Genomic DNA, 13,147 nt, shown 5'->3' with positions numbered 1-13,147 from the left:
AGACTTCTACTCCTGATAATAGGCAACAGATGCTACTTGTTTGGCAATATGTCTCTTTCCACAACGTTATTTTGCCACTTCTCTAATTCCATTTTTACATCTATTTGAAAATAAAACTACATAACCTATGTGGAAATTGTTTTTTCTACTGAAATAGTTCTGTTTGCCTCAGCTCCTTCAAGATGCTGTAAGATATTCCAAAGTAAAATATAGAAACTAAGAGAAACCCTTTGAAGAAAAATGGGTTTTTAAAAATCCCAAGGTCAAGGTAAGGATATGAAATATCCAAAATACTGAAATATAGAGACAGAAAGATGAGTGGTTGCTTAGGACTTGGGAGGGGAGGAGATGAGGAGTGACTACTAATGGGTTTCAGGTTTCTTTTGGGGATGAGGAAAATATCCTAAAATCAGTTTATGATGATGGTCACAAAACTCTAAAAACCACTGAATTGTACACTTTAAACAGGTCAGCTTCAATATAACTTAAAAAATACCTCCCCTCAATGAAAGGAAATTGTCCACAGGAAAACAGGTTGTTAGCAAAGCTGAAATCTCTTGAAGTCCCATGATTTAAAATATACACTTAATATGCTTTATATCAGAAAAGTGCCATATTACCCACTCTGTACTTTTAAGCATGTATACAGAAGCAATGAAAAATAATCTCGTAGAGCATAATCAGATATGGGTCCAATTCCAGTTCTAACACTTAATTGCTGTGTGAACGAGTTGCATAACCACCTTGAGCCTCCATTCCCTCATGTGGGACTATTAACAGTGCCTAATCCACAAGGCTGTTATAAACATTAAATACGATATCACATTGGTCACTTTTATTTTACAGTATTTCCAATTCCAGACTCTAGTCTCTAATTCTACCCACATGATCATTTTTGTTCTTCATTTCTGCTTATGGAAAATTCACATATTCCAACTCTGGACTTTAACCTCTAGTCCCACAAGCATTCTCATTTTTGTTCATCTCTCCTTTATGTGGTAAAGTTACACACAAATACCTTCACTCTGCTACATCCTACATGCATTAGGAATGAAAGCTCTCAAGGTGAACTTATGTATTTGAATCCCATATCTAACACTATTAACTGTGTGACTTTTGGTAGGTCTGTTGCCTCAGTTTCTTCATCTGTAAAGCAGAGATAAAATAATATTAACATCATAGGGTTATATATTTTTGTATATATAATGCTGAGGATAGTACCTGGTAAATAGCAAGTTCATAATAAATGTTGATATTAACAATATTTAAGAGTCTATTACTTTTTATAAAAATCTTCAACTCATGGATCCATAAACATTCTGGTGTAGCTTGTATTTTCCACTAAAGACTTGTTCACCCTTTTCACCAGCCTACTTCATTCTACACTTTATCCTTATGTACACTATATAGCCCTTTGTGTACTATAGCACCCTTTCCTTCTCCTACTTACTTCTTTATCCTGACTTAATCAGTTGGCCTTGACAAAGTCTCATCCTCATACTCTGTGTTCATTCAGTAACTGACTCATGGAAAATCAGGGGATTACCTCTGAGGTCACTGACATTATTTGTTCTAGAGTAATTCATAAATTATGCCTATTAAGTTTCTTGGACACAAAGGTACAGAGTAGGCGACAGGGATTCTCTAGAATATATCCAGAGTAAGTAATATGATCTCCATAATACCTAAGTATTCTTTATTTTTAACAGAAAATAATTCAGAAATACCTGTGTCATCTTTGCCGTTAACCTCCCAAGGAACTAATAATTGAGAAACTTTAAAAAGTCTATTATTTTTCTTTGAAAAATAGAATGGGTATTTCTAAGTTTTCACAGATTGTTATAGAAAGTTCTGTGTTGCAGTAAAATTAAGGCAATATTTTGGTTAAGTATTATAGTAAATGATAGCTGTTCAGAGAAATTGAGTTCCTAATTTTTTGTTACTGGCAGTCATAGTAGTGCCCTGGACAAGCTATGAAAGGCTTACTAACATTACTGGCTATAATAAACCAGCACTTCCATCTTATTAATGTGGCTTTTTTCTCCCAACATGTAAAACTTTTGAAACAGAATTGGTGTATTATGTAGATTCTTTACTATTCATGACCTGATATATAGATTAAGTAGTAAAGTAGTGTTTGCCTTTGGAAAGTATGAATATTGTGTTAAGGTCCTATAGGTTTTTCTTTTCCTTATTCAGCCTCACTTGTTCCTGACTTTTAGTAGTCCCGTATGCATCACTGTCACTTTTACATTAGTGCTGCTACCGTGAGCATTTATGCTAATTTAGCATATGTGCCAAAGTTATTACTGTTAGCTTCTGAACTGAGAATTAAACCTCATAAAGTCAGCTAACTGTATAGAATATTTCAGTATATCACTGTCGATGAATTGTAAAGTCTATAGCCCCTTAATGATTAACTCAAGAAATAGATATTTTCATTTACATAATAGATGAACATGTGCCTCTACAATCCTGTTGAGAACCTCAGTTGAAATGTACAATACTTTTCATAAGCAGTTGTTACCATGTCCTCTAGTTGTTGCTATCTGATAAAATCTTCTAGCATATGTTTGATATTTAGATATGTGTCAGTAGCTACAAACCATGGAGATATCAAATGCTACTTTCTTTTGTAAAAATCAGAGATTATAAAAGATTTGGAATGTGAGAGATACATATCTGTAGCTGTAGATACTTTTTTGCTATTTTTTCATTTCTTTGATGTGTGTTATGTGATTTTTGCAGTGGTTACATACATGCAATAAATAAAGAATTATTTCCCTTGTTCTTAAAATGAAATTTAATATTAAATTTGATATCACATTTTGATAATCCATTTGATAATGTATATTGATATTACCTCCATTTAAGCTATTTAATGCACGTCTTAAGCATTTACCTGTATCTTATTTGTACATATTTCCATTTTAAAAGAAACAACAACAAACAAACAAACATGCTCCTAAGTAGCTTAAGCTTAAATTGTTTGGCAGTAAGGAATGACTAATTATGTATTCTGAGGGTGAATTATTTCTACTTGTTGAGACAATTACATTGGACCTGTAATTTCAGCATGCATTGTTTTTCTTTAAACTTTTACCAATAGAAATAATTTTGTGCTGTTTTTTTTTCAGTTGTACAACTTCAACTTTTAATACAATTCAAATAAAGATTAAGTGAATGAAGAAATGTTTTCAAAGAAAAATCTCCAGAATACTTCACTAAGCAAGACAAGCCATTCTCTAGGGATATCAATATGCTTTAATGAAACAAAATATTTTACACAGGTTAAATTTTTGCTTAACAATAAGTATACATATCTTTAAAACATCAAATATTCCTTTATATTCTTACCTAAATGTCCTCAGTGGATACCTTCCATGGTTTCTTTGACGGGCATCATTAGATTTCGAGATAGAAAAGTTTCCTCTGGCACTATTCTGCTACCATGGTAGACTCGCTAAACTTGTTTTTAAAAGGGCAAAAAGTTCTTTAAGAAAAGCTGCATCCCTCTTTTCTTCCCAGTGAATAGATTTTATACTGACCTTCATACTTTGCTTAAGAATTTCAATATGCCAGCTACATCCCTTTAAGGTATCACTTCCTACTCATAACACTCAGAGTAACTGTACCAACCTATTATTTGAGGAAAGCTGGGAAATCAATCCTTTTTTCCTGTGAAGGAAGACCCAAGGTTTATTATAAGCATGCTACTATCCTGAATTACACTGGATCCTAAACTGGGGTTTACAAAGGGAACGAGACAATGAAAAGTAAGCTAATAACAACTACTGTTAATGTTTTTAGAAGTGCTGAATGTTTTAAAATAGCAATAGTCTGTTGACAACATCCTTATCTGCAGAGATTTCCATCAGTATGGCATGAATATAATTGCTATCATCATATGGAAAGCTGCACAGTCACTGGAATTTGTTAGAATGAAGATCTGTGCACTGTTCCCAAGTGTTCTTTGTCATCTGAATTTATTTCTACAACTGGGAATAGTGGAACTACCAAATAATGTCACACCTCTCCCGAATTTAGATGGCCCTGACAGTTATATCGTATTTAAAAAGTCAAATATAAAAGAATTTGATCTCCAGATTATTTTTAAGTAGTAAATTTAATAATTTTCTTTCATTTTTCAAGAGCTCTAATTCAAGTGAATGTATTTTTCCAGTTTTATTGAGATATAATTGACATAGAGCACTGTATAATTTTAAGGTGTACAACGTAATGATTTAATTTACATATATTGTGAAGTGATTGCCACAAAAAGTTTAGTTAACATCCACCATCTCACATAGATACAAAAAAGAAAAAAAATGTTTTTTTCCTTGTGATGAGAACTCTTAGGATCTACTCTTTTAACAACTTTCAAATATACCATACAGCAGATTTAACCATACTCATTACATTGTACATTATATCCCTAGTACTTGTGTACCAAAAAATTAATCAATAGTCAATCTGAGAGAGAAATGGAAAATTTTATTCAAGCCAACCTGAGGATTATAACCTGGGAGACAGTCTTTCAGAAAGCTCTAAGGACTGTTCCAAAGAGGTAACGTGGGAGGCCAGTATATATGTGATTTTAGAGAAGGGATACATGCAATTAAGCACACATCTTAGTAGAAGGTTACTGTTATTAGCAAGGAACGGATATCTTAGTTAATGGTCTTAGTGCTTTTCTAAGTATAGAAAGATGCAAGAAACTGAGTTCATAAAATTTACTCCTGAAAATATCTAACTATCTGAAGGCCTGTTCTGCCAGTTTTCCCAGAGCACAAAATGCCTCATCCTGATCTTCACCCTGAATTCCTTTTAGGGTGTATTGTAGGTCAGGAACTGGAGTGGCTAATGACTTGATTCTTGTAGAACTGGATGGTGGACAAAATTATTTATTTTACAATCCCCTCCCTTTCAGTCTTAAATTTGACAAAGGATTGAGAGGCATTTTATGATCAGTATTTCCCATGGCCCTAAGAATGCTCATTCCCAGGCCAAACGAGGATTTTGCTGATGGGCACTCAATATGCTTTTACTGGACTAGACTCTGTTAACAGTAGCCACAAGCCTCTGGATCGCCTATTTTATTAGTCTGTCATGGTCCACAAAACTGTTCCTTCTTGTTCCTTCTTCTCATATCTAGAGTTACACTTTTACAATCATTGGTCTTATAGAACTATATACTAGGCCAGCCGTTTCAAGTCAGCTAATCATCATTAATTTTATCTGAGTCTCAGTCACCACTTGGTAATGCAAGGAAACAATAATCTTGTAAAATAGGCAGAACAAGTAACATAGCCAGTAACATTAACAAGGTCATAAGTAAGTATTTAAGCTAAGAACTTCCATTAGGTGTGGCCCAGTATCTCCCCAGGTCATCTGACTAGTCTGTTCTGCACCAATAGCTATCTGTAAGGGAAATGATCTACTGGCATTGTACATAAAGTTCACCAAAGATGTCTGCACATACAAGGTGAGTGGTGGGTCATCATGACCCCTTACAGGATTGAGAAAGGAATGTTATCTTGTAAGGAGTTACATGGCTGGTGCCAGAAGATGAAAAATTGATCTTTATGGCTGAGCAGATATTTCTGCTACTGGGGAGGCCACATTAACACATAATGCAGAGGCATAATGTGCACTTAGAGGGGAGGAAGGAGGCCCAAATGGGCAAAGAAAAAATTATGTTTAAATTTTTCTTGTCTTCCCTCAAAATATGAATTCTTCATTTCATCATACTTATTTATAACTGTAAGTTTGTATCTTTTGACTATCCTCATCAAACTCCCCCTCCCCCCACTTCTGGAAACCACAAATCTAATCTCTTTTACTATGAGGTTTTTTTTTTTTTAAATTATTCCACATAAGTGAGATCATACAGTATTTGTCTTCCTCTGTCCAAATTATTTCTCTTAACAAAATGCTCTCAAGGTCCATCCATCCATGTTGTCACTAATGGCAGAATTTCCTTCTTTTATGGTTGAATAATATTCCAGTGTATAAATGTACCACATCTTTTAAATTCATATATCCGTCAATGGCCGCTTAACTTTCCCCATATCTTGGCTATTGTAAATAATGCTGCTATGAATATGGCAGTGCAGATATCTTTTCAACATACTGTTTTCATTTTCTTTGGATATATTTCCAGATGTAGAACTGCTGGATCATATGGCAGTTCTATTTTTAATTTTTTGAGGGCTCTCCATATTGTTTTCCATACTGGCTGCACTAATTTACATTCACACCAACATTATATAAGGGTTCCCTTTTCTCCACATCCTTGCCAGCATTTGTTATCTCTTATTTTTTGATGATAGCCATTCTAACACATGTGAGGTGCAATCTCATTGTGGTTTTGACTTGCATTTCCCTGGTGATTAGTGACGTTAAGCACATTTTCATGTACTTCTTGACCATTTGTATATTTTCTTTGGTAAAATGTCTATTCAGGTCCTTTTCCCATTTTAGAATGGATTATTTGGGCGGGGTTGGCATTGAGTTGTATGGTTTTATCCATTTTTGGATATTAACCCCTTACCAGATATATGGTTTGCAAATATTTTCCCATTCTATAGGTTGTCTTTTCATTTTGTTGATTGTTTCTTTTGTGTTGTCATGTTTTTAAACTCATCTCTAGAGAAACTGGCTCAGTAGTGGCAGAAAAATATGAAACATATTAAATCTGGTTGAAAATGTTAACAGAATTCTGAGAATGAAGTAAGTTTTAAGTTGAAGACAAAAGGAAAATGAATGCTTATATCTATTCAAATAGAGAATATGGCACACTTTGGATGATACCATGTGCCAGATATAGTGCCATGGGTTTTATGGATATAATACCATTTAATATATATAAAGACATATAGTATCCCTATTTCAGAAGTGAGGAATCTCAACCTCTGATACTTAAAGTGATTTCTCCAAGTTTATGCTGTTAACAAATAGTAAAGTGTTTAAATGTAGTTTGATTCCTGATGCCTTCTCTTATCCACAATACTACACTGCCTCACAGATGTAGGAAGACTTTCATTTGTTTAATACTAAGAAAGGAAGTCAGGCAAATGAAGGAACAAACTGTGTTTAACAAGTGTGCTGCCTCTAGACATGATGACCAACATGTCGGCTTGCATTCCCGTGAACAACTGCCCAAAAATAATGATTGTTTGCCAGGAACGCTTTTTTCACTAGGGCGTCAGTTATGTGAGAAGTTGAATTTTTTAAAAAAGAATTAATGTAACCAATATTTACTTGATCAATTTAAAATACTTCCTTCTTTCTCCAAAATATACTTTCCACTTTCATTAGACTTGATTTAAAATACTGAAAAACTAAGTAGAAAAAAGCACTCCATGAACAAAATTGGGGGAATTACTTCATGAAAAAAATTCAAGGACACGCTATTTTTCTCTGTCTACTAGGTGATGTGTTTATCCTTTGCAGCACTGCACAAACCCCAACATTTCTATAAATGGCTCCTTGACCCTCCTAGAGAGTGTTTGTCAATCTTTCCTTTTATCTGAAAGCAATTTCTTCATGCTTTCCATGACAGTTCACACACTGCCCTGAAATTATATTTTCATGCTTACCTTACTACTGTGTATTTTACAGTGCCGGAATTGGGTGTGTATTCATCTCCCTATCTCTACTACTAAATACAATTCCCAATGCATAGGAAGTGCTTAACTATGGCTTAATGAAGAGATGGAAAGTACTCTTGCTGAATTCAGAGGCAGCTCTTCACTATGGTATTTAAATCTGAAAAAAATTAAGCTCTGCTAAAATAATATATTTGGACTCCAAGAAAATGGAGTTGCTTTCAAATAAATGGTTATAAATGCATTCACAATAATGCGCGTTTTTATAAAAATTAAGACATTATACATGGCCAAGATATTGCCAAGTAAAATATACGATTAATTTATTCAATTCCCACACCCTCTGATGAATATATACACAGTAAGATTATCTAGGAAATTTTTGCTTACCCCATTCACATTCAAATACATACCAAAATTTAGCTAGATTTTGGTAAAAAGAAAATGTCAAAAGGGAGAGCATTTTGATATGATTTACTTTTTAAAGTTCTGGATACGATACAACACAAGTTCTGTCTAGGTATCTGAGAAGTATCTTAAGAAAACACTGACAATCTGTTTGTTTCATCATTGAATGGTTCTTCTAGACAAGTCCTGGGTTTCCCAAGGATTATGCACACAGTTGCCTTTGCTGTTATTATTTTACGGCAACTTGTCTTAAAGTATTTTGGTTTATAGCTATTTTGTGGTACACTACTAAAGTGCAACAGTCTCCACATACAAGATCTAATGGCAATTTATTTTTTATCTAGTAGCAATTTTTGATAAAAATGCTAGGTAATGACAGTGCTAGCTTGACAATGAATGAATGAGAGAAACACTGCTCTACACTTGACTATTTTATCTGCATGTTTTTCTTATAGACTATGGAACAAACCAACTGTTAGCAACAACAAAGTTCCTAACCTATAGTTAGAATAAATTCCAGTTTTATTATTCATAAACATCTTAGCAACTCTTCCAAATATATTGTTTCCATAATGTGGGGATGAATAAATTATTTATAATCATCTTTGAAAATAAAATCCGTATCTAGGTATTCTTTCAAAATGTCTCCTCAAAGCAAATTGCACTTTTAGGTATTTTTTCCTACCTATGTCCTTCCTATAAAAAGCTCTAAAGTCAATCTCTATAAAAAGCTCCTAAGTCAATCTCACAGTAATTAATTTGTAACATACAACACCAGTGTTCCAATAGAGAGCACTATTCTAAATAGGAGATTATTGTATAAGCACAAAACTAATGATAGTTAAATTGCTGGAAATTAATTATTTCTTATGGGACACTATATTGATCAGTATTGAGATCTAATTATGTGAAAATTTTATTTTTTTTCCAAAAAGGAATTTACTAAAATAAAATTAGTGATCAGATACCAACTTGATGATTTTGCCAGACTGTTGACATGGGATTAGAATTCCAGGAAAGGATCCAGTGTTTTCAAAAACGTTAAATATTGCTTATTTCACAATAAGAGTTTTAAATAATTTACATTTTGAGCTTTCTTATGATACTAATAATGGTAATAATTAAATGCCTTTCAAAACATAATTTCACTAATAGCTAATGAAACTCATAGGACTATCTTGTAAATATATATTAGAACAGCTTCAAAAACTGTCACCATATGGTTTTAGCATAAGACATAGCACAAATTTGACAGACTAATGCATTTCCTTTCTCAGCCTTCGAACTAGCGTCTGGAATTATTCATGGGCATAACCACTTTAGAGCTCATTTTAGTTTCTTAAATATGATCTTTTATTCTGAAATGAGTTTAGTTCTATTAAAAAATGGATTAATGTAAAATGGAATACATATATATTCTTTAATAGCCATAAGAGGGGAACAAATTTTATTGCTTGAGACCTTTAAAGGAAGCAGAAAAAGAGGGGGTTGAAAACAAAGTGAATAGGAAATAAAGTCTTCATATCTAAGATTTACAAGGTAATCCTTTTCCAAAAATGTATCCATTTATGTTTTCAAAAAGATGTCATTACTTTAATATTCAGTAACTTTGCAATTAATATTGACTCTGTCATAATGACTATTGCATATATCTGCTTTTTCATAAGTATTCAACTTTGACAACCTGCTGTGTTTTTCTGGTCTTCTAATTAATGAGCTTTTCTCACCTTGTGATTATCTAATTTTCACTTAATTGCTTTATAGTAATAAAGTTCATCTTACATTCTTCTCCCATAAGGATTAGATTTTTTTAATGCAACAAATCATCTTGTAGAGCTGAAAATGATGCATTTTATTAGGATGGTTTCTCTTCCTCTGAGATTTAGAAGACTACAATTTCAACTGAAGGTTGGAGAGGTTATTATAAGTCTCCTATATTCAGTTGTTCATCATTTATTGAATGTCATACATAAACTTTAATTAGAAAAGAATATTTTCCAGGAAAAAGAAAGCAATAGAAAACAATATTAAACCAAATCTATTTCCTTGTTATAAAACTATTGATGTGAGATCTCTTTCATGCTCAGTTTTTCACTCAACATATTCTACAATTTATTTTACTACTTCCACATCTCATTAACAACTGCTCAAACACATTCTGGGCTATTTATTACAAAGTACAATAACTAAACACATTTTTAAATGAATATTTTTCTTATTATGTCCAACTTTTGCTTTAATAAGAATTTTTACATCAATGGCATATTTTCAATCAGGACAAAACTTCTTTTATTTGTGATACCAAATACATTACTAGAAGAATAATTTGGATATTAAGCATAAAGCTGTGGCAACCATGGAAATTAATACACACATTTTAATATGGTCAACATTTAGAATGAGAAAAATTATTTAGCCCTAATTTTTGTATCATGACTTTACTGTATCTAAAAACAAAAAAGTAGTGTGGACTTTTAGGTAAGGGCTCTACATATAAGGTTTTTACCCTTAAGAGGTCTAGCTCAACTCTTGTTATCAGAATAAAGAAAGTTTGGTTCAGTCACATAAACGCTTCAAGAGAAAATGCTAATCTTTATTTTTCTTACAGATCACTTTAGAATATTGAAAATTCTCAATTTGTGATCTTTGTGTATTTAATATTAGTTCACCTGGTTTAAGATACAAATATGAGGATGATCAATAATCACTCAGCTATGTAATAACTGATACTTTCCTGTCAACACTTGAGGTGAAATGAAAACTTAAGTACTGTATAATCTGAGTCTCCAAATTTGTGGATTCTCTAATGTATATGTCCACCTAAACTTTGAGTAAAATTTCCCTTCAAATATGATTCGCTAATTCTCATTAGTGCTTAATGCCTTTAAACAATACTTAGCACAGTTGTTTTTGATACTCAGTATTTAGTAGTTATTAATGAGAAAGACCAATGAGACATCAAGATGGGTAGACTTTAGATTTTGTATAATAAATATTGCCATTTAGGCTTGAGAGGTTATTTTTTAAAATAAGAATAGCAACTCAATTATTTACTGTCTTTTGTGTAGTTACAAACTTAACTGTAATCAGTAGCTATGAGATTTTAATATAAAATGACAGAACGTTTCATGTTTGAGTTGTAAAATCTCTACTTCTGATGTAATCTCCATTAGCCCTGAACACTGTTGTTACTGCAGCTTCATTTGGCTAGAAAATTGCCAACAAGAGCCCCTCTAATGAATAATGCAGTTGCAAAACACCGTAACCATCCTAGTCTGATTAGTTTCATGAAAGGGATGATGAGTTATCTCATGAATAGTGTATTATTATGAAAAACAGGGAGACATTGTTGCTATGGTGTTTTCTTGGTGCTAAAACAAGGTATAATGAATTAGAGGACTAGGCAAGTAATATTTGTTCTGACAGGACCAAATTATGGTCATGCAGTGACAATATGAAACCACCACCATCTCAGATGGTAAAAGAAGGTTCAAGGGACGAGGGGAAGATGGCGGAAGAGTAAGACGCGGAGATCACCTTCCTCCCAACAGATACACCAGAAATGCATCTACACGTGGAACAACTCCTACAGAACACCTACTGAATGCTGGCAGAAGAACTCAGACCTCCCAAAAGGCAAGAAACTCCCCACGTACCTGGGTAGAGCAAAAGAAAAAAGAATAAACAGAGACAAAAGGATAGGGACAGGACCTGCACCAGTGGGAGGGAGCTGTGAAGGAAGAAAGGTTTCCACACATTAGGAAGCCCCTTCACGGGCAGAAACTGTGGGTGGCGGAGGGGGGGATCTTCGGTGCCACAGGGGAGAGCACAGCAACAGGGGTGCAGAGGGCAAAGCGGGGAGATTACCGCACAGAGGATAGGTGCCAACCGGCACTCACCAGCCCGAGAAGCTTGTCTGCTCACCCATTGGGGCGGGCAGAGCTGCAAGCTGAGGCTCGGGCTTTGGTCGGAGCGCAGGGAGAGTACTGGGGTTGGTGGCGTGAACAGAGCCTGAAGGGGTTAGTGCACCACGGCTAGCCAGGAGGGAGTCCCGGAAAAGGTCTGGAACTGCCAAACAGGCAAGAGACTTTTTCTTCCCTCTGTTTCCTGGTGCACGAGGAGGAGGGATTAAGACCACTGCTTAAAGGAGCTCCAGAGACGGGCGTGAGCCGTGGCTAAAAGCGCAGACCACAGAGACGGGCAGGAGACGCTAAGGCTGCTGCTGCCGCCACCGAAAAGCCTGTGTGCGAGCACAGGTCACTATCCACATCTCCTTTCCGGCGAGGCTGTGCAGCCCGACACTGCCAGGTTCCCGGAATCCAGGGACAACTTCCCCAGGAGAATGCAATGCGAGCCTCAGGCTGGTGCAACGTCACACCAGCTTCTGCCGCCGCAGGCTCGCCCCGCACTCCGTGCCCCTTGCTCCCCGTGGCCTGAGTGAGCCAGAGCCCCCGAATCAGCGGCTCCTTTAACCCCGTCCTGTCTGAGCGAAAAACAGACACACTCCAGCGACCTACACGCAGAGGCGGGGCCAAATCCAAAGCTGAGCCCCTGGGAGTTGTGAGAACAAAGAAGAGAAAGGGAAATATCTCCCAGCAGCCTCAGAAGCAGTGGATGAAAGCTCCACAATCAACTTGATATACCCTGCATCTGTGGAATACATGAATAGACAACGAATCATCCCAAATTGAGGAGGTGGACTTTAAGAGCAAGATTTAGGATTTTTTCCCCTTTTCCTCTTTTTGTGAGTGTGTATGTGCATGCTTCTGTGTGAGCTTTTGTCTGTATAGCTTTGCTTCCACCATTTGTCCCAGGGTTCTATCTGTCCGTTTTTTGGGTTTTTTTTTGAATTTTTTATAACAATTATTTTTTATTTTAATAACTTTATTTTATTTTACTTTATCTTCCTTTCTATCCTTCCTTCCCTCCTTTAGACAACGAATCAACCCAAATTGAGGAGGTGGACTTTGAGAGCAAGATTTATGATTTTTTCCACTTTTCCTCTTTTTGTGTGTGTGTATGTATATGCTTCTGTATGAGATTTTATCTGTATAGCTTTGCTTCCACCATTCGTCCTAAGGTTCTACCCGTCCGTTTTTTTTAAATTATTTTTTCTTACTAATTATTTT

The sequence above is a fragment of the Delphinapterus leucas genome, chromosome X, assembly GCF_059928025.1.
Source record: "Delphinapterus leucas isolate spDelLeu-1000000601 "Yukka" chromosome X, BTC_Dleu_Yukka2, whole genome shotgun sequence".
Lineage (NCBI taxonomy): Eukaryota > Metazoa > Chordata > Mammalia > Artiodactyla > Monodontidae > Delphinapterus > Delphinapterus leucas.
This window is presented reverse-complemented; position numbering follows the sequence as displayed.